General features: G+C 40.2%; 1 protein-coding gene across 4 annotated transcripts in view; it reads left to right on the plus strand.

Annotated features, from left to right (window-relative positions):
- The first annotated feature begins 234 nt into the window (after nucleotides 1-234).
- Nucleotides 235-25,710, plus strand: part of DTNB (dystrobrevin beta) — a 242,724-nt gene continuing 217,248 nt past the window's right edge. For 2 of the 4 annotated variants that reach the window (XM_045447520.1, XM_045447523.1), the window contains exon 1: nucleotides 270-450. The gene's annotated coding sequence lies outside the window, so the exon portion shown is untranslated. Of the gene's footprint in view, nucleotides 451-25,710 lie in introns of all 4 variants that reach the window. The other 2 variants (XM_045447519.1, XM_045447513.1) reach the window with 2 other exon arrangements.

The raw sequence follows: 25,710 nt of genomic DNA on the forward strand, positions 1-25,710 counted from the left end.
ACGCACCTCGGCCGCCCGCCGCCAGTGTGAGCGACCAGCCCGAAGGGGGCAGGTTTCCCTCGCAGGTCTGCGAGCCGCTTGGCGAGCTGGGGGGAACGGGTCCCGCTCGGCCGCAGGGGGCGGGGTTCGAAGGGAACTCGGCCCGCTCGCCCGCCCCCTCCTCGGCGCGGCGGAAGCCCCGCCCCCGGCCGCGCGCTCGCGCAGGCGGCGCGTGCCCGCCCCCCGCCCTGCGCCCTCGCGCCCTCGCGCCCTCGCGCCGGGGGCGGGCTTGCTGCGCGTGCCGGGCGGGGAAACGGCGCGAGCCGGGCGCCTGAGAACGTTCGCCGCGGGGGCGGCTCCGGGGCCTGAGCGGGCGCAGCCGCCACCTCAGCCGCCGGGGCCGGGCCGGAGGAGGCGGAGGAGGCTGCGGCCGCCCGAGATCCTCTCGACGTCCCCAGCTCCAGCCGGGAAGTGAGTGAGGTGGGGGGGTTTGCGGCGGCGGCCGCGGGCTGCGGGAGAGGAGCGCAGTGCTGGAGCCTCGCGCCCGCGAGGAGCGGGAAGGAGCCCTCGCAGCGCCCGGACCTCAGGAGCCTGCGGGGGTGCAGGGCCGGGAGCGGCGGGGACGGGGTCTCCGGGAGCCGGGGCCCCTGCACCGCGCGCGCTGCGAGGGGAGACGGTGCCGCGCGCCCGGCCCCGGAGGGGCGAGCGGAGGGGATGGAGCGGAGTCCCGGGCCGGCGCTGCCGGGCTCTGAGCCCCGGGCCGGGGAGGGGTCTTCGGGGTCCGTAGCGCACGGTGGCCGCAGGGTGCTGGGGCCGGGGTGCGGGCGCCGGGTTGATGCTCCTGGAGCTCGGCTCGCTGGGAGGGGGCTCTGCGTTAGGTGCTGTAAGGGGCGAAGGAGGCAGGTCCTGGCAGAGGGCAGGTGAGGCAGTTAGGCCCTGGCAGAGGGAAGGGAATTTATTTCAGATCACTCCCAAACACTGTTCGCGAGGCGCCTAACAGTGAACCTGTGCACCGAGGTCACCTTTGAAAGGAAGGTGTCCTGAGAGGAGGCAGGATGCAGCTAACAAATGCTTGCTGTTAAATTCCTGTGCCAGGCCTTGGGATTAGGAAGACCTTCCAGCGTTCCAAGTAAACGTTTATTGATCAGCTACCTTGGGTAGAGAACCATGGTCAGCACTGAGGCCACAAAATAGCGTAAAACCCAACCGTAATTTGCTATTTAGGTGCTGACAATGTGGTAGTGAAGGTATGCGTATAAAATACAAAGCAGCATGAATTTTGTCTCATACTTCATTCACTTTAGGTCTTTTTTTTTTTTTTTTTTTTTTTTTTTTTTTTGGTCTTTTCCCAGTGTTGGGGAATTGGAGCCGTAAGTGGCTTGGTTTGGGGATAAAGCAGAAGAGTCAGAGGAGCTTGTGGGAGAAATTTGGGAGTTTGAAGGCAGTTCTGCCTAACATTTAAAGGGGGGAGAAGGGAAGAAGAAATTTGGAAATTTCCTACTAAGCTCCGTGACTATCACTGCTATAACCTCAATGGCAAGAACAGTGCGTGGTCCACGCAGTCAGACAAAAAGTATCGATTGCATGAATGAACGAACCAAACAAGGTTTTGCTGTATTTTACAGGGAGCACACTATTAATTACGTTGGTGTTAGGGATGGCTGATGGACTTCCTCTCTTCCTGAAATAATTCCTTTTTTTTTTTTGGCGGGGAGGGCGGGGGGGGGGGAGTCATGTAAGGTAACCCAGGTTCCTAGGTCTGGGTATTTAAAGCCATGGCTAAGGTGATGGAGTCGTGATTTCTTGTGGCCACACTGCCACTTTCACATCTTTATTGCATGTTGTCCAGCAGGAGCTTACTCCGTGGGTCATTGCTTCAAATCATCCAATTCTGGCCCTTTTGTTCTATCACTGGAGGAAGAAGAAGAGTACTTTTATCTAGGGAACAGTTCCCCCCCCCCCCCCCCCCCCCCCTTATCCTGGTCCTTGGATCTTCGATCTGTAGGAAGAGCGTGTATCTCTTGTAAGGACTGCAATTCTACCTGTTCTCTGCTGAGGTTGGATTTCTGGGCTCTCCAGCTCCCGGCTGCTGTTTCAGTGCCCCGGGTTGTAGTGCCTGTTGGGTTACTTTGTGTGCCAAATTAAAACTTGACCTTTTATGAGTTCTGTGAGGATTTTTATCATACGTAAGTGGAATTACCTTTGAAGAGGGTTATGTAGTCAAAGTTATGCTGGCAAGGTTTTTGAGCGTCCACTATGCATGAGAGGCAAGTTTTCTACTTAGAAAATTAGACTCAGAACCAATAGAATGCCAAGTTACCATTTATTTTATGTCTCTAATAGAAATCTTTCAGGGCCTTCGTTTCTGTATGTAAAAAACAAGAGTCATATTAATCCACATTTGGTCTTGTGCTGTAAGCTTGGAAGAACTAAGTTAATTTCTCTTCAGTTTTAGGGACTGTGTACCTCAGAATGCATCCAACAGGAGTCCGTCCATCTGTTCTTGTTCTGGGGTGCCCTGCCCCTGTAATTTTGGGTACCTTATTCCAGGTTCTCCCAATGACATTGTATTTTATCTGTATATTTAATTTATATTTCTTTTAAAATTAATTTTATTAATGTATAGTTGACATATAATAAAATGCACAAATGTCTGTGTACAGTTGGATGAGTTTTGAAAAATGTATATACTCTGTAACCACTACCCCAGTCAGGATATAGAAATTTACATCACCCCAGAAAATTCCCTCATGCTGGTTTACAGTCCACCCCCTCTCATTTTATTTACCTCTAATTACACAGCCATCAGGGCTCTAGAGTCTAGTTGTGCAGGATGTATATTGCCCAGCTTTAGGGGGTGCTGTTTATATCAGAGTCCCTGCACATGGGACTTCCTGGGGTTGTCTCATGCACAGTCTATGTGGCTGTGTACTGCAGCTCTGCGAATGGCTTATGAATGCACATTTTCTTATAAAAAACTCAAATAGTACAGACAGAATAAATGCCCCCTTGGCCCACTCCCTTTTCTGCTGAAATTGCTGTTGTCAGTTGTAGAAGGATCAGTGGTCCTTCTAGGCCTTTTCATTTTCATCTATACACACACACACAGTATAGGTAATACAGAAGTAAAGCAGTTTCCTTCTGCCCCTAAGTTATTGACATGATACTGTACACATTGTTCTGCAACTTTTTTTTTTTTTTTTTTCCCCTAACAAAATGTCTAAGATCTTTCCATGTTGGAACATAGGGATCTACCTGATTTTTCTTGACTACTCTATGATCTCTCATGCAGTATGTGTATTACACTGTAGTTTATTTAATCATCTCCTCATTAAAGGCCATTTAAGCTCTTTGCTATTTCAGACATTGCTGCAATGAATGAAAGAAGTAGATTTGCTAGGTTGGGGGGGGGGTACACATTTTAAATTTTAATTGAGGGAGAATTAACTGTAGAACTGGTGGATCTGGTTCATTTTTTTTTAACTACTAGGTAACGTTCAGTTGTGGACTTAAATCACCTTTTTCATTCTTCCTTCAATGAGGAACAGACAGTTGGGTTACTTCGGATACTAATTATGTGATGGCTATATGTGTTGCAAATGCATCCTGCTAGTCTGAGGCTAGCCTTTTCCCTTTGTTAGTGTCTTTGCATACAAGTTTAAAATGTTAATGTTACATTTGTGAAAAAATTACCCTTAAATTAAAAAACGTTGTGTGTGTCTGGCTTAAGTAAATTTTCTCTACCCTGCGGTATGAATTATAGATTTCTATATTTTCTTCTAAAATTAAAAAAAAGTTTTGCTTTCCATGGGGAATTTCTGTGTGGTATAATGAAGAGATAATTTTTTTTTTCAATTGGGATAACCAGTTTTTCAGTATCTTTCCTCATGTTTTAAATTGTAAAATATACGTGACATAAAATTTACCATTTTAACCATTTGTAAGTGAGCAATTTTGGCTCTAAGTACATTCACATTGTTGTGTAACCACCACCACTGTGCATTCCCAGAACTTTTTCATCTTCCCCACCTGAAAGTCTGTACCCACTAAACACGAACTCCTCATTCTCACCTCCTTCCAGCTCCTGACAACCACCATTCTACTCCCTGTCCCTGTGAATTTGCCTACTGCAGGTACCTCATGTGAGTGGAATCATACAACACGTGTCCTTTTGTGTCTGGCTTATTTCACTTAGCGTAATGTCTTCAGAGTTCATTTATATTATAGCATGTCTCAGGATTTTGTTCCTTTTTATTAAATTTTTTTTTTTTTTTTTTTTTTTTTTTTTTTAGAGAGAGAGCACAAGCTGGGGAGAAGGGCAGAGGGAGAGAGAGAGAATCTTAAGCAGGCTCCACACTCAGCATGGAGCCCGATTTGGGGCTCCACCCCACCACCTTGGTATCATGACCGGAGTCGAAATCAAGGGCCGGACGCTCAACCTACTGAGCCACCTAGGTGGCCCCTGGATTTCTTTCCTTTTAAAGGCTAAATACTCTTCCATTGTATGTATGTACCACATTTATTTATTCGTTCATCTAACAGTGGACACTTGGGTTGTTTCTACTTTTTGGCTACTGTGAATAATGCTGTTATAAACAGGGTGTGCAAATAAATATCTGTTCAGGTCCCTGTTTTTGGTTCATTTGTGTGTGTATCTAGAAGTGGGATTGTCCATGATATTTTTTAAAAACTTATATACGGGGCGCCTGGGTGGCTCAGTCGGTTGAGCCGCCGACTTCGGCTCAGGTCATGATCTCGCGGTCTGTGAGTTCGAGCCCCGCGTCGGGCTCTGTGCTGACAGCTCAGAGCCTGGAGCCTGTTTCGGATTCTGTGTCTCCCTTTCTCTGACCCTCCCCCATTCATGCTCTGTCTCTCTCTGTCTCAAAAATAAATAAACGTTAAAAAAATTTTTTTTTTAAAGTTATTTACATAACTGAATATGACCAATGTGGGTAGATAGTGCACAGTATATACCTCTTCATCTTCACAGTTCCCCCTATTATTAACATCTTGTATTAGTGTGGTATATTTGTTACAACTGACGAATCAATGCTGATACATTATTATTAATTTAGGTTCATAGTATATCTATATTGGGCTTCTCTTTGTGTCCTTTGTGTTTTGTGGATTTTGCAAATGCAAAATGTCATGCATCATTAATGTCATTACATGACATTTCATGTAGTGTCATTGCAGTATCATCAGAATAACTACATTGCCCTAAAACCCCCTGTGTTCCAGCTATTCATTCCTCCCTCCCTCCTCCTGAGCTCCTGATAGCTACTGATTATTTTACCCTGTCCATAGTTTTGCCTTTTCCAGAATGCCATACAGTTGGAAAGCCTACAGTATTGTAGTCTTTCAGACTGCTCTCTTTCACTTCGCAATATGCATTTAAGGTTCCTTCCTGTCTTTTCTTGGCTTGATAGCTCATTTCTTTTTATCGCTGTATAATATTCCAGTATATGAAAGTACTAGTTTGTTTATCCATTCACCTATTGAAGGACATCTTGGTTACTTCCAGTTTGGGGCAGTTATGAATAAAATGTCTATAAATATCCATGTTTGGGTTTTTGCTTGAACATAGATTTTCAACTCTTTCGAGTAATATGTAGGAGCATTTTTGCTGGATTGTGTGGTAAGAGTATGTTTAGCCATACAAGAAACTGCCTAACTGTTTTCCAAAGTGGCTGTACAATTTTGCATTCCTGATAATTAAAGAAGTTTATATCCTAGCACCCTAAATGTACTTAAAAAATAAGTCTTTGTCAGACTGTTCTCTAAACTTCATCTGGAATGAATTCATATTCTTAAAACAATTTTTTTTTATGCCTGGCTAGCTCAGTCGGTAGAGCATGAGACTCTTAAAACAATTTTTTTTTTAACATTTATTTATTTTTGAGACAGAGAGAGAGCATTAACAGGGGAGGGTCAGAGAAAGAGGGGGACACAGAATCTAAAACAGGCTCCAGGCTCTGAGCTGTCAGCACAGAGCCCGACGCAGGGCTCGAACCCACGGACCGTGAGATCATGACCTGAGCCGAAGTCGGACGCTTAACCGACTGAGCCACCCAGGCTCCCCTGGAATGAATTCATATTCTAATTGTTGCTTTTGTTGGCTGTGTTTCTTAGCATTATATTTCTTTATGTCTTTTGAAGTTTTGATTTACAGACTCATTCAAGTGTGAGTGCTTTTGATTGTGTTTTCCTTATTTCTGTGCTCACCCTTCTCTGTGTGGTGATATTTCAGGCGCTTTTATTGCCTTTTTGGACCGTAGTCAAGAAATCAAATATGATGATGGTGGGTCAGGGGTCCTACTCTTTGAGATAATTGGGGCTATTTCAGATCTGTTCACAGAGTCTGTGAATGTCTTGGTTCAGTTCCTGGTCGTGAGGCTGTGTTTTTATCTTCCCACTTGTCTAGGCCTAGAGCAGTATACACACTGTAGCTCTAGGCAGAGACTGGCAGCAGTACATTGTAGCTTCTTTTCAGCTCCAGCCTCATCCTTGGCTTGAAGCCGTGAGTCTGGCTCAGCTGTCATGTCTCCTGTTTCTCCACCTCCTTCATTTTGTGTTACTGTTGCCCTGCAGAAGATGTGCACCTGCTTCTGGACTCCGAGTCCAGTGAGCCTATAGCTTCAGTCCTGCTCACAATTTTGTGTGTCTGTTTTGTTTCTGATCCACATGGGGTTTTACCTTGTTTTTGAGCATGTTCAAGTCATTTAAAAATATATTTAACAAATACTTTATCTATTGCTGTGCATTTGGAGTGGAGGGGATGCATCAGGGTTGTTTACTTACTGGGTTACTTTGATTAGAAGCCTGAATTGACCAGGCTTCTTTGTAAAGTTCATGCCATTTTGTTGTCTGCGTTATTGCAATGCCCAGACCCTCCAGTATAGAAGTTGAATAGTAGTGATGATAATGAGCATTTTTATCTTTTTCCTTGATGAGAATGCTTCCAGTGTTTCACTATTAGATATACTTACTGAAGGTTTCTGGTAGGTTTGTTTTGTCAATTTATGGAAGTTTTCATCTGTTCTTGGTTTGTATTTTTATTGGGTGTTGAATTTTATCAAGGGCATTTTTTTTTTTTGGTATTTGTTGAAATTATCATTCTTTTCTCTTTAATATGTTAAGAGTAGGACAGATATTTCTGAGTTGTAGGTAACTGAGAGAAACAGGTATGTTGTACATGGTTTATTTGATAATGCATTTTTAACAAAAAGTGAATCTTTATAAAACCCCATTTTGATCTTGAATTTTTGTATATTAACACTATAAATAAACTAAAACAAGACGAAATGTTGTGATGAAAAAGTCTAGGCTAAATGTTCTTGTAACTAAGCATTCTATAGTGAAATAGTGCACAGTTAAAGAATTTTTTTTTTTTTTGGTAACTTACGGGATTCAACAAAGACTTTTTCAGCTCCTAACAATTCCAACTTCTTCCTGGCTTCTATTTGTAGGCTCTTTATTCCCTCCTTTTAACTTTTCTCTCTGCCTGCTCTGTCTCTTCTTGCCAGAGAGAAACCTTCTGCCAGGAATAATATTATTTATTTTGAGGCTACAGTGTATCAAGTGATTTTCATAGATAAGGACTACTCTTTAATCTTTATAACTTTGAAAGCTAGATATGGTTATCTCCAGTATATGGGTGAGGAAATTGAGCTCAGAGAAGTTAAAACTTGTTTAGGGCCACACAGCTAATTAGAAGCCCAGGTAGTATTTGAACCCAGGGCAGACTTCAAAGCCCATGTTGTTTCTACAATACTGTCCTTAAATAGCATGTTTGATGTTCCAGTTCAACTTGAGTTTTGTGTTTTGGCTTACCCACATGATTCCTGAGCATGGTGATAGGACCGATTTGTGTCTCCAATATGATTTCCTTGAGAGACTTTTTCATTAGTCAGGTACTTCCTTGCTTTTTCCCAGTCTGATGTTTTGTATCTTCTGGAGAGATTTCTTATAATGATTAAATCTTTCTTAACAAACAAATATAGATATAGATATATACTATACTATATATACATAGTATACTATAGATACTATAGATATATACTATACTATATATACTATAGATACTATATATATATAGTATCATGGTTAAGTATGTGGGCTCTGGAGTAACTATTTTGGTTGGACCTTGAGTTTATTTTAACTTTGTGAACATTATGAAACATTGACCTTCAGAGGTACAGAAAATAAAAATAGTGAATACCTGGGGCGCCTGGGTGGCTCAGTCAGTTGAGCGTCCAACTTCAGCTCAGGTCATGATCTCACAGTTTGTGGGTTCGAGCCCCGCGCCGGGCTCTGTGCTGACAGCTCAGAGCCTGGAGCCTGCTTCGGATTCTGTATCTCTCTATCTCTCTCTTCCCCATCCCTGCTCGCATTCTGTCTCTTTCTCAAAAATAAACATTAAAAAATTTTTTTAAAAATACTGAGTACCTGTGTTCATACTAGTGAATACCATACTAACTAAGAAACCAGGCTCCTTTTAAGGTTGAACCCTCACGGAACTCCTTCCCAATTGTGTTTTCCTCCCCTTTTGAAGAAACTACTGTTCTGAATTTGATGCTTTCCATTCCTGTACATATTTTTATACTTTTATTATATATGTAAATAGCCCTGAAATGTATAATATTATTTTGCATTAAAAAAACTTTATATTGGGGCGCCTGGGTGGCTCAGTCAGTTAAGCATCTGACTTTGGCTCGGGTCATGATCTCACAGCTTGTGAGTTCGAGCCCCGCATTGGGCTCTGCGCTGACAGCTCAGAGCCTGGAGCCTGCTTCAGATTCTGTGTCTCCTTGTCTCTCTCTGCCTCTCCCCTGCTCACACTCTGTCTCTCTCTCTCTCAAAAAATAAATAAACATTGGGGCGCCTGGGTGGCGCAGTCGGTTAAGCGTCCGACTTCAGCCAGGTCACGATCTCGCGGTCCGTGAGTTCGAGCCCCGCGTCAGGCTCTGGGCTGATGGCTCAGAGCCTGGAGCCTGTTTCCGATTCTGTGTCTCCCTCTCTCTCTGCCCCTTCCCCGTTCATGCTCTGTCTCTCTCTGTCCCAAAAATAAATAAATGTTGAAAAAAAAAATAAATAAACATTAAAAAAAATAAAAAAAAACCTTTATATTAAGAGTAGTAATTGGGGCGCCTGGGTGGCGCAGTCGGTTAAGCGTCCGACTTCAGCCAGGTCACGATCTCGCGGTCCGTGAGTTCGAGCCCCGCGTCGGGCTCTGGGCTGATGGCTCAGAGCCTGGAGCCTGTTTCCGATTCTGTGTCTCCCTCTCTCTCTGACCCTCCCCCGTTCATGCTCTGTCTCTCTCTGTCCCAAAAATAAATAAATGTTGAAAAAAAAAAAATTTAAAAAAAAAAAAAAAAAAGAGTAGTAATTATTTCTTTTTGTAACTTGTCTTTTTTTCCTCTCAGTATTGTGACACTCATCTGTATGGATATATGTAGCATACGTATATGGATATATACATCTTGGCAGAATGGGATTCTGGTTTTTGACTATATCATAGTTTACCTTTATGTTTTCTCATTGATTGGCAATTCATTTGTTCTGGATTTTTTTTTTTTTCCCATCACAAGTAACGCTGCTGTGAATATTTTTGTTACATTTCCTTGTGCACACATGCATGACTTTTAGAGTATGTACCTAGGGGTAAAACACTGGCTTATGTGCCAAGCACATCTTTAACTTTAGTGGATATTACTGAATTTCTCTCTGATGCGTTAACCAGTTAACATTCACACCAGAGGTGTGTGGATTCTGTTGCTTCCCTGGTTTGTCAATGTTTAGTGTTATTAGGCTTTATAATTTTTGCCAATTTGCTGGATGAAAAATGTAATCTTATTTTGGTCTGTGTTTTTCTGATTACTAGTGAGTTTGAACATTACTCGATGTTTTTATTGGCTCTTTAGACTTCCATTTCTGTGATTTGCTTTTTCATCATTTACCTTTTTTTCTGTTGCATTGTGTTTTTCATACTTGTTTATAATTTTTACTACATTTTATACTAATGTAGAAAGATGGTATAATGGACCAAGAGTTGGGGGTTCTGGGCTTTCTTTATTGTGAAGCATAACTGTAACCTGGGACAAGACATTTATTTGGATGCTCAAAGTAGGGGGTCTGGGTTAGGTCAGTCATTTCTAAGCTCTCCCATTCTCATTCGCTATTGCTTTGCTTTGGTTTTTGTAGCTCGTAATCAGTACTACAGATATATTAACTGATATTAAAGATATGAGAACTCAGAAAAGGAATTGCTAATGTCTAGGATTAACAAAAAAAATTTTTTTAATGTTTATTTACTTTTGAGAGAGAGAGAGAGAGAGGGACACAGAGTGTGAGTGGGGGAGGGGCAGAGAGAGACAGAGACACAGAATCTGAAACAGGCTCCAGGCTCTGAGCTGTCAGCACAGAGCCTGACGCAGGGCTCGAACCCATGAACCTCAAGATCATGACCTGAGCCGAAGTTGGACATTCAACCAACTGAGCCACCCAGGTGCTCCATAGGATTTTGATGTGAAGGTTGAAAATTGCTATTTATTTATTTATTTATTAATTATTTTAAAAATATTTTATTTTATTTATTTTTAAAGTAATTTTTAAAAGTGTTTTATTTATTTTGAGACAGAGAGATAGCATGAGCAAGGGGAGGGGCAGAGAGAGAGGGAGAGAGAGACTCTCAAGCAGGCTCCACTCTGTCAGTCCAGAGCCTCACATGGGGCTCAGTCTTACCAACCCTGAGATCATGACCTGAGCTGAAACCAGGAGTTGGATGCTTCACCGACTGAGCCAGCCAGGTGCCCCTAAGATTTTATTTTTAAGTAATTTCCACACCCAACATGGGGCTTGGGCACACAGCTCCCAAGATCAAGAGTCAACACTCCACCAACCGAGCCAGACAGGTGCCCCTGCACACTGCTATTTAATTGGTTTTATTTTCTTTTCATTAGTTCCAAACTCATTTGAAAAAGTCATTGTTTGTTTTTTTTTTTTAAGTTTATTTTGAGAGAGAGAGAGAGTGTGTGTGTGCACATGCGTGCATGTGTGGGAGGATCAGAGAGGGAGGGAGAGAGAGAGAATCCCAAGCAGGCTCCGCACTGTCAGCACAGAGCCCTGTGCAGGGCTGGAACTCACCAACTGTGAGATCACGACCTGAGCCAAAATTAAGAGTCAGATGCTTAACTGACTGAGCCACCCAGGAGCCCCCAAAAAGTCATTCTTAATATCTTTCTTTTAAAAAAAAGTCTCTGGGGACAAGCTTAACTATAGAAATAACTAACAAGGATACATTTTTTGAAATGTGACTATGAAAACTAGAGCTTTGCATGTCATTTCAAGAGTGTATCTTTTATTTGCTGTTCATATGCTTTTATTATTTCCTTATTAGATAAGTAGTTTAGTATCTTTGCTTAGAACTAAAATTTCCTCTTATTAACTAAGCAGCCTTTGGCAGGTTTTAGGTAAAACTAGGAGGTTTGTGTCGAGCACACTAGAGGCACCTGTTTCTCCTTTCTGTGGCTTACTTTCTGTTACATTCTTTCTCTCATTCTTTGGGCACATTGCATTTCTACTTCTTTATCTCTTTCACTTTTTTTAAAAACCTTTCCTTTATTCCAAATTTAGTGTTGCAAGTGATTGATAACAAAGTGTTTACTCTTCTTCCAAGTCTGTGTTTTTATCCTTTATTTTTTTAAGTTTATTTTATTTCATTTTTTCAGTAAACTCTGCACCCAGAATAGGGGCTTGAACTCACGACTCTGCGACTAAGAGTCACATGTTCTTCTGACTGAGCCAGCCAGGCACCCCAATATTTTTATACCTTAATAAATGAGAAAAATTGTTAATTAGGAAGGAGTCTTGCCTGTAGAATTCTAGTTTAGACATTACCCAGGAGGGTAGTTACATGATAACATCAATATTAATGATAATAATAATAGGTAGCTAACATTTATTAGGCTCTTATTTTGTGCTAGGCATTGGGCTAAATGTTTTACATAATTTATTAATAGTTTCCATAGCCCAGTGAGGCTATTATATTAGCTATTCAGAGCTCTTGGTAGTAGTGGAGGGCAGTTTTGAATGTTTTTTATTGGAATCTAGAGAACTTTTTTAGATTTGTAAAAATGCAAATCTTAGGGTTTCACAACATTTACGTCCCCTGACATTTTTTTTTTAAATCTGAAAGAGAAGAGAAAAGAAGAAGTGTTAGAGGAAAGATAGTTGAGAATTTTCCCGAAAAAAATAAGGAAGTTCTCTTTCAGAGAAGTTTGACTAGCATAACTAGTCAAGTACTAATTAGTGATAATCTCCATTATCTTGGACTTCTTAAATAAATGGGCACCCAGAGAAAAACTGACAGGAGTTTTGCTGGGAGACGGTGAATTTGCACAAGAAGTTTTGATACCTGGATGCTTTGGAGTAACTGACAGCTGGAAGGGTTAAGACATTAACAAAAAGATTCAAGGGAAATGAAGGATATTTAACACTTGGGTGTAGTACAGAGACATTCTGGAAATGTTTCTAGAGCCTGCTCTTTCCTTTAATCTTTACTGTGGGAATTACTTAACTTCCCCTGCAGACTTTGTCCAACTCTGAAGCATATTGCTGCCTAGATAGGACTAGAACCAGGACAAGAATCCAGACGTTTCGTTACACTAGCCTCCAAACCCCATTTAACTGTGACGTGAGGTCTGATCTAGCACCCCAGTTTGTGGACCTGTTTTCCTCACTCCTGGAATCCTTCTGTCGTCCCTGTAGGGGGCGATGTGGCACAGCCGAAAGAGAATAGGCTTTCGAGTCCGATGGGTTGTCTGCTTCCACCAATGACTAACTTTGTAACCTTAGGCCAAGTTAACTAACTACATAGGCTCTAAATGTCCTTATCTAATTCTGCACCTGTATTACTCACTTGCTCCTCAAATCTAGCATAGTCCCATTTTCTCATTGTTGGTTTTTGTTTTTGTTTTTGTTTTTGTTTTTGTTTTTGTTTTTTAAAGAGCAGTGGTTTCCAGAGTGGGAGGCATGCAAAATGATCCCCTAGGTAGGGTATAACAAAATATGGGCTTACTAATATTTCATCCGTAGGTCGACACTTTACTCCATCTGTATGCCTGGTGATATACATCAGGTATGGTAAGCAAAGTAACCTGAGAGGGGGATAGTGGGGACCACAAAGCCTGGAGGGGCCCATTGTGTGAGCCTCCTTATTTGTTGGCTTACATTCTGTTCGGACATATTACAGTTCATCTCTGCCTGGATTAGTGGTCTTTCAGATTATATCTTATTTCAATGAAATGAACCTTGCTAAATAGACAAAGGGCTTAAAAAGGTTTCTGCAAAGAGTTGTAGATTGAAGTTTCAGACTCAACTGGAGATTGAAGTACTAACGTGAGGACACATGAACAACAAGAAAAAAGCGGAGCTGATACTTGATATTATGAGCTTGTCAGTCTGATGCAGAGTACAAAACAATAATGATCTTAGTGGAATGAAGAGGAATCAGTAAAAAAAATTTGTTAAATACTATTTGATATATGGGTTTATATGCACTGTTGAGTGTAGTGTGTCTTAAGATATTCACTAATGATAGTATGAGGCTAATGTTATCAGTTGAGATGTTTTAAAGCTAAGCATTTGGTATATGAAGACAAACTGTGCTTTTTCAGTAATGATTACAGTCATGAGCTAACTAATCTAGTACATTAAAAATTATTAAGTTAGTGATACATTTTTAGGAGATTCTTTGGAGATTTCTTACTTTAGGAGTAAAAGACAAAAAGCCATAAACCTTTGCTCTTCCTGTTTTGATAAAAGTGGCTTAAATACTATATAGACAAATCAATAACTTTAGTTTGGTGACAAAATAGAATGCATCCTTTGTTGGGATACTCATGGAAGACATTGCTGAAGGTTGAAATAATAAATATTATATCAAATTATGGAGTTTGCAGGAGTTCTTGTACATTTGGATAAAAGTACAGAACTATGGTATTTGGTATGCTCCTCTTTTAAAAAAATGTTTATGAATTTATTTTTGAGAGACAGAGCATGAGCGGGGAAGGGGCAGAGAGAGAAGGAGACAGAGAATCCCAAGCAGGCTCTGTGCTGTCAGCACAGAGCCTGACACAGGGCTCGAAGTCACAAACTGTGAGATAATGACCTGAACCAAAACCAAGAGTCGGTCGCTTAACTGAATGAGCCACCTAGGCGCTCCTAGTACATTCCTTTTTAATAATAAGATATATGGAGTCCTGCCTACCCTGTCACCACCCCCCAATCACTAAAGAAAAGATTTACTAGAGAATACATTCAAAGTAAATGACTTAACATTTTATTATAAAATAGGATGTATAAAGTGTAAAGAATGATACAGTGTACCCAGAATCCAGTCTGATAAATAAAACATAGCTACACAGAGTTGGAGTCCTTCTGCACTCACATCGTTTTGCTTCCATCCCCAGAGAATTTGTGATGAATTTAGTGATGCATGCTTCATGTGTACTTGGAAAGAACGTGTATTGTGCCATTATCGGGTAGAACGTTCGATAAGTATCAATTAGACTTGTTGGCTGATGGTGGTGTTTGGTCCTTCTGTATTCACCTTGACTTTCTACTTGTATTGATCATAGAGAAATACTGAAGTCTCAAAGTGGAAGTGTGGATTTGTCAATTTCTCCTTTTAGTTCTATCAATTTTTGCTTAGTATATTTTGAGGCACTGTGGTTAGGTACGTAGACATTTAGGATTGTTCTGTCTTTTCAGAGAGTTCTTTATGTTACAGGCCCAACAAAACAATGCACAATGTTATAGATATTATTTCCTGCAATAGTTTTTTTTTTTCAAGATTTTATTTTTAAGTAATCTCTACATCCAACATGGGGCTTTAAACTTAGAACCCCGAGACCAAGAGTTGCATGCTCCACCGACCGAGTCAGCCGGGCATGCCTATGCAATTGCTTTTCAAATCAGTTAAGAGAATAAAGGAAAAGAAACAAGTAATTGTTCTTTTATTTTTTTAATTTTTAATGTTTATTTTTGAGAGAGAGAGACAGAGCACGAGTTAGGGAGGGGCAGAGGGAGAGGGAGACATAGAATCCGAAGCAGGCTCCAGGCCCGAGCTGTCAGCACAGAGCCCGATGCGGGGCCCAAACCCATGAACCGCAAGATCATGACCCAATCCGAAGTCAGACGCCTAACCAACCGAGCCACTCAGGTGCCCCAGTAATTGTTCTGTCTTTAAAAAAATTTTTTTGAACAGTTTTAGATTTACTGAAAAACAGTAATAGCGACTACCCATACGACCCCATGCCTGTTCCTTCTCTTATTAACATCTTACATTAGTGCAGTTTGTTTGTTACAATCAATGGGCCAATGATGTTCTGTTATTATTAACTAAAATCTGTATTTAGGTTCCTTAGTGTTTCCTCATGGCCTTTTTCTGTTCCAGAATCCCATCCAGGATACCACATGATAATTAGTTGTCGTGTCTCCTTAGACTTCCCTTGGCTTTGTCAGTTTCTCAGACTTCTCTCTTTCCCTCTAAAAAAATTTATTTATTTATTTATTTATTTATTTATTTATTTATTTAAAGTAAGCTCTACACCCAGTGTGGGGCTTGAACTCATAATCCCAAGATCAAGAGTCATATGCTCCACCGACTGAGATAGCTGGGTACCCCTGTTTCTCAGACTTCTCTCATCAAATTTTTTATGAAACTTGACAAACTTGAGGAATACTGGTTAGGTATTTAGTATATTTTCCCTCAATTGAGATTTGCCTGATGCTTTTCCTCATGATTATACTGGGTTTAAAGGTTTTGGGAAGGAAGACCACAGAAGAAAAATGCCATTTTCATCACATCATATGAAAGGTACATTCTGTCAACATGATTGGTCACTGTTGGCTTCAGTCACCTGATTGACGGTTGTGTCTGTCAGGTGTCTTCACTGCTAAGGTATCTCTCCCTGCCTCCCTCCCTCTGTTCTTCTTTGGAAGGAAGTCACTGTGTGCAGCTCACACTTAAGGAGTAGGGAGTTATGCTCCACTTTCTTTAGGGCAGAGTATCTATGTAAATAATATGGAATTCTGTGTAGGATATTTGTTGATTCTTTATTAATTCATTCACTCATTTATATCAGTATCAACTTAAGGATATTTAATGCTATTTAATTTTGTTGCTGAAATTTCTAACTTTGGCCATTGGGAGCTTACAGTTGGCTTCTGTGTCTCTTTGATACGCCCCTGTCATGTAGTGTTTTCCCTCCCAGAACTTTCTTTCAAGTGCTCTAGGGCTCATGTTGTGTATTTCCTGCCTCAGCCATTTCTCCAAGGAGCTCTGGTTCCTTTTATTGGAGAGTGGTATTATATACCAAAAATTGAGCACTAGGTGTTGTCATTGCTATTGGGATATTGTTGTTTCTAGGCCCTCTCAGTTGACAGAGCAAGGATGTGTATCTGTGTATACTAACCCCTGTATGTACACGTATCTACAAATGCTTCTATGTGTAGCTATCTGTATCTATATTAAACTAACATGAACTTGTACTAATGTTTCCAATTGTAGTCCATTACCACATGGATCTTGCTAGCTTCTCATCTTGCTTCTCTGTAACCTCACTCTCCACCATCTGCCATCCATTAACTTAGGTGTTCAGTTGCAGTGCCCATGCATACTCGTATCAGAATCGTTAACTTATAACCCGTGAGAAACTAGAGTACGGTACTTATGTGTGTTTTGCTTTGTCTTTAATCTTACAGACTCCATTTATTTCCAGAGTTACTTAGGTCACTACTTTCCCCCTCACCCTCTTCAGTGAGGTTGTGTCATACATTTGTAACAGTAAGATTTTTTTTGTCACATTCTGCATTTCATCCTGAGATCCTCTGACATTACAAGGATTTAAAAAAATTGACGTACATTAAGGTTCACTCTGAAATTTCTGTCGGTTTTGACAAATGTTTAGTGTCAGTGAAAGTTTCTCCACCCTAAAACGTCCCCTGTGCTTCACCTGTTCATCCCTTTTGCCTCCCCGCCCCCCTCCGAAATCTCTGGTAACCACTGATTGTTTTAACATTTGTATAGTTTTGTTTTTCTGGAAGGTCCTGAGATTGGAATCATGTGGTGTTTAGCCATTTCAGACTGGCTCTTTTCACTTAACAGTATGTATTTAAACTTCCTCTGTGTCTTTTCATGGCTTGATAGCTCATTTCTTATTGCTGAACCACATTCCATTCATGAAAGTGCCACAGTGTGTTTATCTGTTCACCCATTTAAGGACATCTTGGTTGCTTTTCATTATTTGGCAATTCTGAATAAGCTGGGTGTAATCATTTGGGTGCAGGTTTTGTGTGGATAGAAGTTTTCAACTCAGTTGGGTAAATACCGAGTTGTACAATTTCTGGAATGCATGGTAAGGCTGTACAGTTGGCTTTGTAGAGACTTCCAGGCCGTCTGCTAGTGTGGCTGTGTGTGTGTTACTGCCAGCAGTGGGCGAGGGTGCCTGTTGCTCTGCGTTCTGGTCAGCATTTGGTGTGGTCATTTTTGTTCAATTTCAGCCACTCAGTAGTATCTCGTTGTGTTTTAATTTGTGATTTCCTAATGATAAATGATATTGAATGTCTTATATGCTTATTTATCATCTGTATGTCTTCTGTGAGGTATCTGCTCAGATCTTTTGATCATTTTTTTTTTTAATTGGGCTGTTTTCTTAAAAAAAATTTTTTTTTTTTACATTTATTTATTTTTGAGAGACAGACAGAGGCAGAGCATGAGCAGGGGAGGGGGAGAGAGAGACACACACACAAAATCTGAAGCAGGCTCCAGGCTCCAAGCTGTTTGTCAGCACAGAGCCCAACGCGGGGCTTGAACTCACGAACTGTGAGACCATGACCTGAGCCAAAGTCGGACGCTCAACCGACTGAGCCACCCAGGCGTAATTGGGCTGTTTTCTTACTGTTGAGTTTTAAGAACTCTTTTTTGCACTTGGGATGCAAGTCCTTCATCAGAAGTGCTTTGGAAGCATTTCGTTCACATTAGGGCTTGTCTTTTCATTATCTGAGCAGTATCTCTTGCAGAATGGTTAATTCTGGTAAGATCTAACTGAATAGTTTTTTCTTTCATGGATTGTGTTTTGGGGTTTTGTATCTAAAAACTCATTTGTTTTGTTGGCTTTGGGCTTAGGACATTAAATAGCCTCTTCTATGGGCTTACAGTTTCAACCCTTTTTAGATTGAAGAAACTTTGCATACATTCTCATAGCTAGGACTATAGTCTTTTTTTTTTTTTTTTTTTTTAACATTTTATAGGCTAAGGCTGTGTTTGGTTCTTTTTTTTTAATTATTAATTTTGCTTCAAAGACATTTATTGTTGCATTGTTTAAAGTAGTAGATAACTGAAAATAATTGTCAATAATCAAGGCTCAGATAAGTTTTTGAGGAGTATTTGACAGCTTGGAAAGATGCTCAGATATATTGTTATATTCCTCCCCCCAGCTTTATTGAAGTGTAATTGACAAATAAAATTTTATATATTTAAAGTGTACAACCTGATGATTTGATATATATGTGTACCTTGTGAGATGATTTCCACAGTTAACACATCTATCATCTCACAGTTACCTTCTTTTGTGGTAGTTTAAGATCTACTCTTTTACCAAATTTCAAATATACAGTACACTACAGTATTATCAACTGCACTTACCATCGTGTACGTTTGATCCCCAGATTGTTCATCTAATAACTGAAAGTTTGTATCCTTTGATTACTATCTTCCCATTTCCCCTACGTCCTAGCTGCTGGAAACCACCATTCCACTCTGCTTCTGTGGTGAATTTGACTTCTTTTTGTATTACTAGATTCCACATATGAGTGAGATCATGGTATTTGTTTTTCTTTGCCTGGCTTGGTGCACTTTGTGCACTGATTTTTTTAAATTGGGTAGGGTGAAACTCCTGAGTAGGGTGATTAGGGTCCACTGAAGATGAAATGTGTTGGCATAAATATACCTAGTGGATTTCTCTGACCACAGGATGAGATACAGGAAGATGTGGGTGCAGAGTCTGAGATCATGGTATCATAGAATTTTATTTGTGCATTCACATGGACAAAGATTTTGGCAGTCGAAATGGGAAAAGGGGGTGGATATGAGATATCATGAGGAAGGAAATGGCAGGGTTTGAAATCAGAGTTAGTATGTGAAGGGAATAATACAGAGGTGTTGGTTATCTCTCGATTATGAGGCTAAGAAAAGGCAAAGTGCCAGGAGTGTGAGTGGAAGGAAGTTAAAGCGATGTGCTTACATTCATGTAAGTGTTGATTTTCAAGGTTATGTCAGGAGCACAAGGACATACAATCAGGTATGGCAGTAGGATTAGATATTTGTTCATTGTGGAACTGTTAAAATCAGAATTAGAGAGCTTCAGTTATTAGTATCCATGGAGCACTGGATGGACTTACCTATCAGTAAGGCTTAGGGAAATCATTTATAATAATCTTAGTTTATATGTACCCGATGCATTTGGATTTTATGTAATCTGAATTGTTGTTGGCCTGGTTAAAGTGAAAAGACTTACTGTTTTAAACGGTTTGAGTTCCCCCAGAAGCTGCCTCAGACAAGGATTTGAGTGCAAGTATTTTATTTTGAAGATTATCCCAGGAAATACCAGTAGGGGACCATGAAGCGAGATAGGGAAGGGAAGTTTTGCAAGTAAAGGATTTGTTATCAAGCAAGTTACAGCTGCAAGTAACTATCTGGAGCTTTCCCACTGGAGAACTCTAGGAGCCAGTATAAAACGTCCTCAGAATTATCCCTCTTGAGGGGGCAAGGTAGGTGGAATATCTACAGTCACTGGTTAGGACCGTTTCCAGAAGGTGGTAAGTCTGTAATATTTCAAGGTTGGCATGCAGGGAATAAAATGGACTTCAGAGGTCAGAGAAGGCCATCAATTTGTTGTTTGTGTTGTTTTGTTTTTGAAGCAGGTGCTGTCAGTCTAGTAGACAGAATTGGCAAAGGTTAGGAGATAGGGGGAAGGGTATGAATATGCCTCTTTATACTCTGCCTTGTGGTTCTAGCATCTCCAATTCATTTCCTATAGGTCATCAATCGCTCTCACTCCGAGGCTTAAATGAGCCAATCTAGCAGTACATTAGGACTGGGTCCAGCTGTCCTTTTTGGAGCATTAAATCCAGTGTCATGGGGGAGTGCACCTATATAACAGTTTCCTCACCAACCTTATACTTGGTCCCCAAGTTCAGCTCTCAAAATCCATTCCCAGGTATGTTCTCCCAGGTCCCACCAGTACATATTATCAGGTCCAGTAGCTGTTTTGGTGAATCACCTCTTCACCTTTGGTGAATCATCCAAAGCAAGGACAGTACCTCCCTGTTCCCATGATGCCAAGACTTGACCCTAGTTGTTAGCCTAGAATCAGTGAATCAGTGAAGCCTAGAATCAGTGAAGGGACAGATCCTGAGAAGTGTCAGCATCTTTTGAGGCATGTATCTCAGATGAGGCCTTTCATGGTCTTCAGGCAGAGGAGACTGCCATCTTGTAGCAAGGGCAAGGGAACCACTTCTTCCGGCCCAGAGGGTTCGGGAGAATCTTGACTGGAGTGTGAATTCAATATTTTTAATAATTTACCTCCTTTCATAATCAGAATTTGGGCCTGCTTTTTAGCACAATCTGCCTTCTAGTTGTAGAGGCTGAGGGTTCCTTAAAATGTTGCTGTGGGGTCTTTGGGCTGTCTTACCATACTTTGAGTTGATACCTATATGATTTAGCCCTTGACGTTTTCTTTCTTCTGTGCATCAATGCTACTGAGCAGAAACTCAGCCAATTTCATTGTCTTTAAGATTCTTGATACCCCTATATCTCTCAGATGCTAAAGCTATTGCATAACCTAGTCATCTTTTACCTGTATCTCTTCCTAGCTCCACCACATCAAGAATCTTAGTAATATTGATGCAACAGCTCGCCAGGGGTTCTCAACAAGCCACTTACTACCAGCACTGGGAACCTTGTTGTCTGGTTGGCAAGTGATCCACTTACAGAATACAGAAGGACCTGTTATACCAGGATCAAATTGGTCTTGTTTGAGTTACCCTAGAAGCAAATGCTGATATAAAGACTCAAGTGCAAGTATTTTTTGTTTGTTTGTTTTGTTTTTTGTTGTTGTTTTTTGTTTTGTTTTTTTTTAGGTGATCTTAGAAGATACCAAGAGAGTGGAGAAGTCAGAGAAGAGAAAGCAGCTAGTAAAGGGTTTCTTATCAGGCATTGTGAGTCAGCAAACTTAATTCCAAAGAGGAACTTAGGAAGCCAGTGGAAAACATTGTTTTTTGATGCGTAAAGGAGCTGGAGTGTTTATATATTAACTTCCATCAGTGAGAGGGCTCCTCCAGGAATGTTAATTCCCTGGGACTTCTGGACTGCCCTGCAAATGTCAAAGCAGTCTTCAATGGCCAGAAAAACCCTCAGGCAAAGAAATGCAGATGTTGGCAACTGTTGGCAACTGGAAGCTGATCAGTTCTACATGAAAGTAGTAGTATAGGTGAAGGAGTAAAGGCAGGACATCAACAGGGTCTTCTACACTCTTAAGTCAACAAATAATGTCAACGTCATGGCTAATGTTGAGTAACAACCTCTTCTTGCACATTGGCTTGGTTTTGAGAGTTTTTTTTTTATATACTTTTCTATATAATCCTGTGTCTGAAATGTGATTAGCTTGTCTTTTCATTTCTTACCAGTTTCTTACATAGTACAAAAGTGTTTAATTTTGGTGATGTTCAATTTGTCTTTTTTTTTTCTTTTTTTTTTTTTTTACAGCTTGTGCGTTTAGTGTGATGTACTAGACCATGAAGACTTTATCCTCTGTTTTCTTCTAAAAGTTTTATACTTTTATATTTTACATTTATTTTCCATTTAGAATTATTTTTTGTGTATGGTGTGAGGTATAGGTCAAGGTTCATCATTTTGGCATATAGATAAGCAGTGTATTGAACACCAAGTTTGTCCTTCATTGAATTTCTTTTGCACTTAAAAAAAAAAAATCAAATGGCCTTTCTAGTACTGTGTTGTCTTGATTTCTGTGGCTTTATAGTAATTCTTAAAATTTGGGAGTGTAATCCTGCAACTTTTTCTTCCTTTTCAAAATTGTCTTGTCCAATCCTTTTGCCTAGTCATATAAAATTTAGAATTGTCTATGTTTATAAAAACTTCTGCTGGGATTTTGATTAGACTGTCTGGTTAGATGGTATGTCTTTCTGTTTGTTTAGGTCTTTAAAAAATTTCTTGCATCACTCTTTTGAGTTCCAGCATACAGATCCTTTACTATACATATTTTGTTAGTGTATACCTAAGCATCTTATTTTTTGTTAGAGATATCGTAAATGCTGTTTTCAAAGTATTCAATATCTAGTTGTGCAGTGCTAGTGATCAGAACTGTGGTTGATTTTTGTGTTTTGATCTTGTGTCCTGCAACAGTGTTAGACTCACTTTTTAGTTCTAGGAGCTTTTTTTGTATATTCCTTTGGAATTTCTACAAAGATAATCATGTTGTCTGCAAGTAGAGATAATTTTATTTCTTCCTTTCCAATCTGTTTGCCTTTTATTTCTTATCACTAGCTAAGACATCCTGTATAGTGTTTAATGGAAGTGGTAAGAATGGGCATCCTTGTCTTGGTCCCAATCTTAGGAGGAAAGCATTTAGTTTTCTACCATTAAGTGTGACTTTGGCTATAAGTTTTCTTTAGATGCCCTGTAGGAAGAGAGAGGTTTTATTTCTAGTTTGAGTAGAGTTTATCATCATGAATGGACATTGTATTTTGTGAAATGCTCTTTCTGCATCTGATAAAAACATGTGGTTTTTTTCCTTTAGATTGTTAATATGTTGGATTATGTTGATTAGTTTTCAAATGTTGAACTGGTCTTGCATTCCTGGGATAAACTCCTGTTGCTTCCAAGGTTTTTATATATTGCTTGATTCAATTTATAATACTTTGTGGAGGATTTTGCTTGTTGATGAGGGTTTTTGTGTCTGTGTTCATGAGAGATATTTATTTTTGTATTGTCTTTGTCTATTTTGGGTATCAGGATATTGCTGGATTTTTAAGATGAATCAAAAGATGTTCTTTTGTATTTTCTGGTAGCAATTGTGTGAAATTGGTGTTATTTCTTTTAACATCTTTTCTATTGCTATTCCTTCATTTGCAATATTTTGTAATTATTTTCCCCTCCTTTCTGAAGAACTTTCTTTAGCAGTTATTTTAGAGCATGTCTGCTAGCTACAAATTCTCTTAGCTTTCTTTAATTTCTGAAGGATAATGTTCTTTCAATATAGAATTCTGGGTCGACAGTGTTTTTTTTCCCCAGCACTTTAAAAGCCTTGGTTTACCATCTGCGGACTTCCATAGTTTCTGATGAGAAATCTGTAGTAATTCATATCATTGTTCCTCTCAGACAGGAGCTGGCAGACTGTGGTCTGTGGGCGGACTATTTTCTAAATAAAATTTTAACAAACCACACCCACTTGTCTACATATTGTCTATGGCTACTTTCACACTGCAGTAGCAATGGTGAGTAGTTGTAACAGAGACCACATGGCCTGCAAACCTAAAATATTTATGGTTTGGCCCTTCAAGAAAAAAGTGGCTGATCCCTGCCCTATGGGTAAAATGTTTTTGTGTTTTTTTTAAGTTTAAAAAAAAAATTTTTTTTAATGTTTATTGATTTTTGAGAGAGAGAGTTCGAACAGGGGAGGGGCAGAGAGAGAGGCAGACACAGAATCCAAAGCAGGCTCCAGGCTCTGAGCAGTCGGCACAGAGGCCAACACGGGGCTCAAACTCACAGACTGAGATCATGACCTGAGCTGAAGTCAGACGCTTAACCGACTGAGCCACTCAGGGTCCCCCTTTTTTTTTAAGTTTTTTAAAAAAAGTTTATTTATTTATTTTGAGAGAGAGAGATCTGTGGGATCATGACCTGAGCCCAAACCAAGAATTGAACACTTAACTGACTGAGCCACCCAGGGGCCCCAGTAAAATTTTCTTTTACTCTGACTTCTTTCAAGAATTTTTAATTTTCTTTTTAATTTTTTAAATTTTACATCCAAATTAGTTAGCATATAGTGCAACAATGATTTCAGGAGTAGATTCCTTAGTGCCCCTTACCCATTTAGCCCATCCCCCCTCCCACAACCCCTCCCGTAACCCCCTGTTCTCCATATTTATGGGTCTCTTCTGTTTTGTCCCCCTCCCTGTTTTTATATTATTTTTGTTTCCCTTCCCTTATGTTCATCTGTTATATCTCTTAAAGCCCTCCTATGAGTGAAGTCATATGATTTTTGTCTTTCTCTGACTGACTAATTTCACTTAGCATAACACCCTCCAGTTCCATCCACGTAGTTGCAAATGGCAAGATTTAATTCTTTTTGATTGCTGAGTAATACTCTATTGTATATATATACCACATCTTCTTTATCCATTCATCCATCAATGGACATTTGGGCTCTTTCCATACTTAGGCTATCGTCGATAGTGCTGCCATAAACATGGGGGTGCATGTGTCCCTTTGAAACAGCACACCTGTATCCCGTGGATAAATGCCTAGTAGTGCAATTGCTGGGTCGTAGAGTAGTTCTAGTTTTAGTTTTTTGAGGAACCTCCATATTATTTTCCAGAGTGGCTGCACCAGCTTGCATTCCCAAAGAATTTTTCTTTGTCATGACCTCAGTTTGTGGGTTCAAGCCCTGTGTTGGGCTGTGTGCTGGCAACTCAGAGCCTGCTTGGGATTCTCTCTCCCCCTCTCTGCTCCTCTCCTGCTCACGTATATATGTGTGCATGCTCTCTCTCAAAATAAATAAACTTAAACACTTTTTTAAAAAGAATTTGTCTTTTAGCAATTTGATTATGATGTGATCATTATAATGAGTTTCTTTGACTTTAACTTGTTTGCTCAGTTTCTTGAATTTGTAGGTATGTCTTTCACTGAACTTGCTAAGTTTTCAGCTATTATGTCTTCATGTATTGTTGAGCACCATATCACCACACTGTTTTTCTCCTTCTGGGATTCTGAGTACATGAGGAATGTTGGATCTTTTGTTTTTGTCCACCAAGTTCCTGAGGCTTTATTCCTTTTTTTTTTTTTTTTTTTTTTTTTTTTTTTAAGAAATCTCTCTCTCTCTCTCTCTCTCTCTGATGTTCAGATTGGATAATTTCTGTTTGATGTATCTTAAAGTTTACAGACTCTTTCCTTTGTCTTCATTCTACTGTTGAGTTCATCCAGTGAGCACCTCCTCTCCCCCAGTGAGTTTATATTTCAGTTCTAACATTTCCATTTGGTTCCTTTCCTATCTTTTGTTTCTCTACTGACACGTAAGATTTTAACTGACGTTTCTGGGGCACCTGGGTGGCTCAGTTGGTTGAGCATCTGACTTTGGCTCAGGTCATGATCTCACGGTTTGTGAGTTGGAGCCCCACGTCGGGCTTTGTGCTGACAGCTCAGAACCTGGAGCCTACTTCTGAGTCTGTGTCCCTCTCTTGCTCTGGCCTTCTCCCACTCTCTGTCTCTGTCTCTCTCAAGAATAAATAAAACATTAAAAAAAAAAGATTTTAACTCATGTTTCAAGAGTGTATGTGATTGCCAATTGGAGCATTTTTATAATCACTGCTTTAAAGTCTGTCAGGTTACTACCAACTGCGTCATTTCGTCAGTGGCATCTGTTGATTGTT

This window comes from Leopardus geoffroyi, chromosome A3 (assembly GCF_018350155.1).
Source record: "Leopardus geoffroyi isolate Oge1 chromosome A3, O.geoffroyi_Oge1_pat1.0, whole genome shotgun sequence".
NCBI classification, from domain to species: Eukaryota; Metazoa; Chordata; class Mammalia; order Carnivora; family Felidae; genus Leopardus; species Leopardus geoffroyi.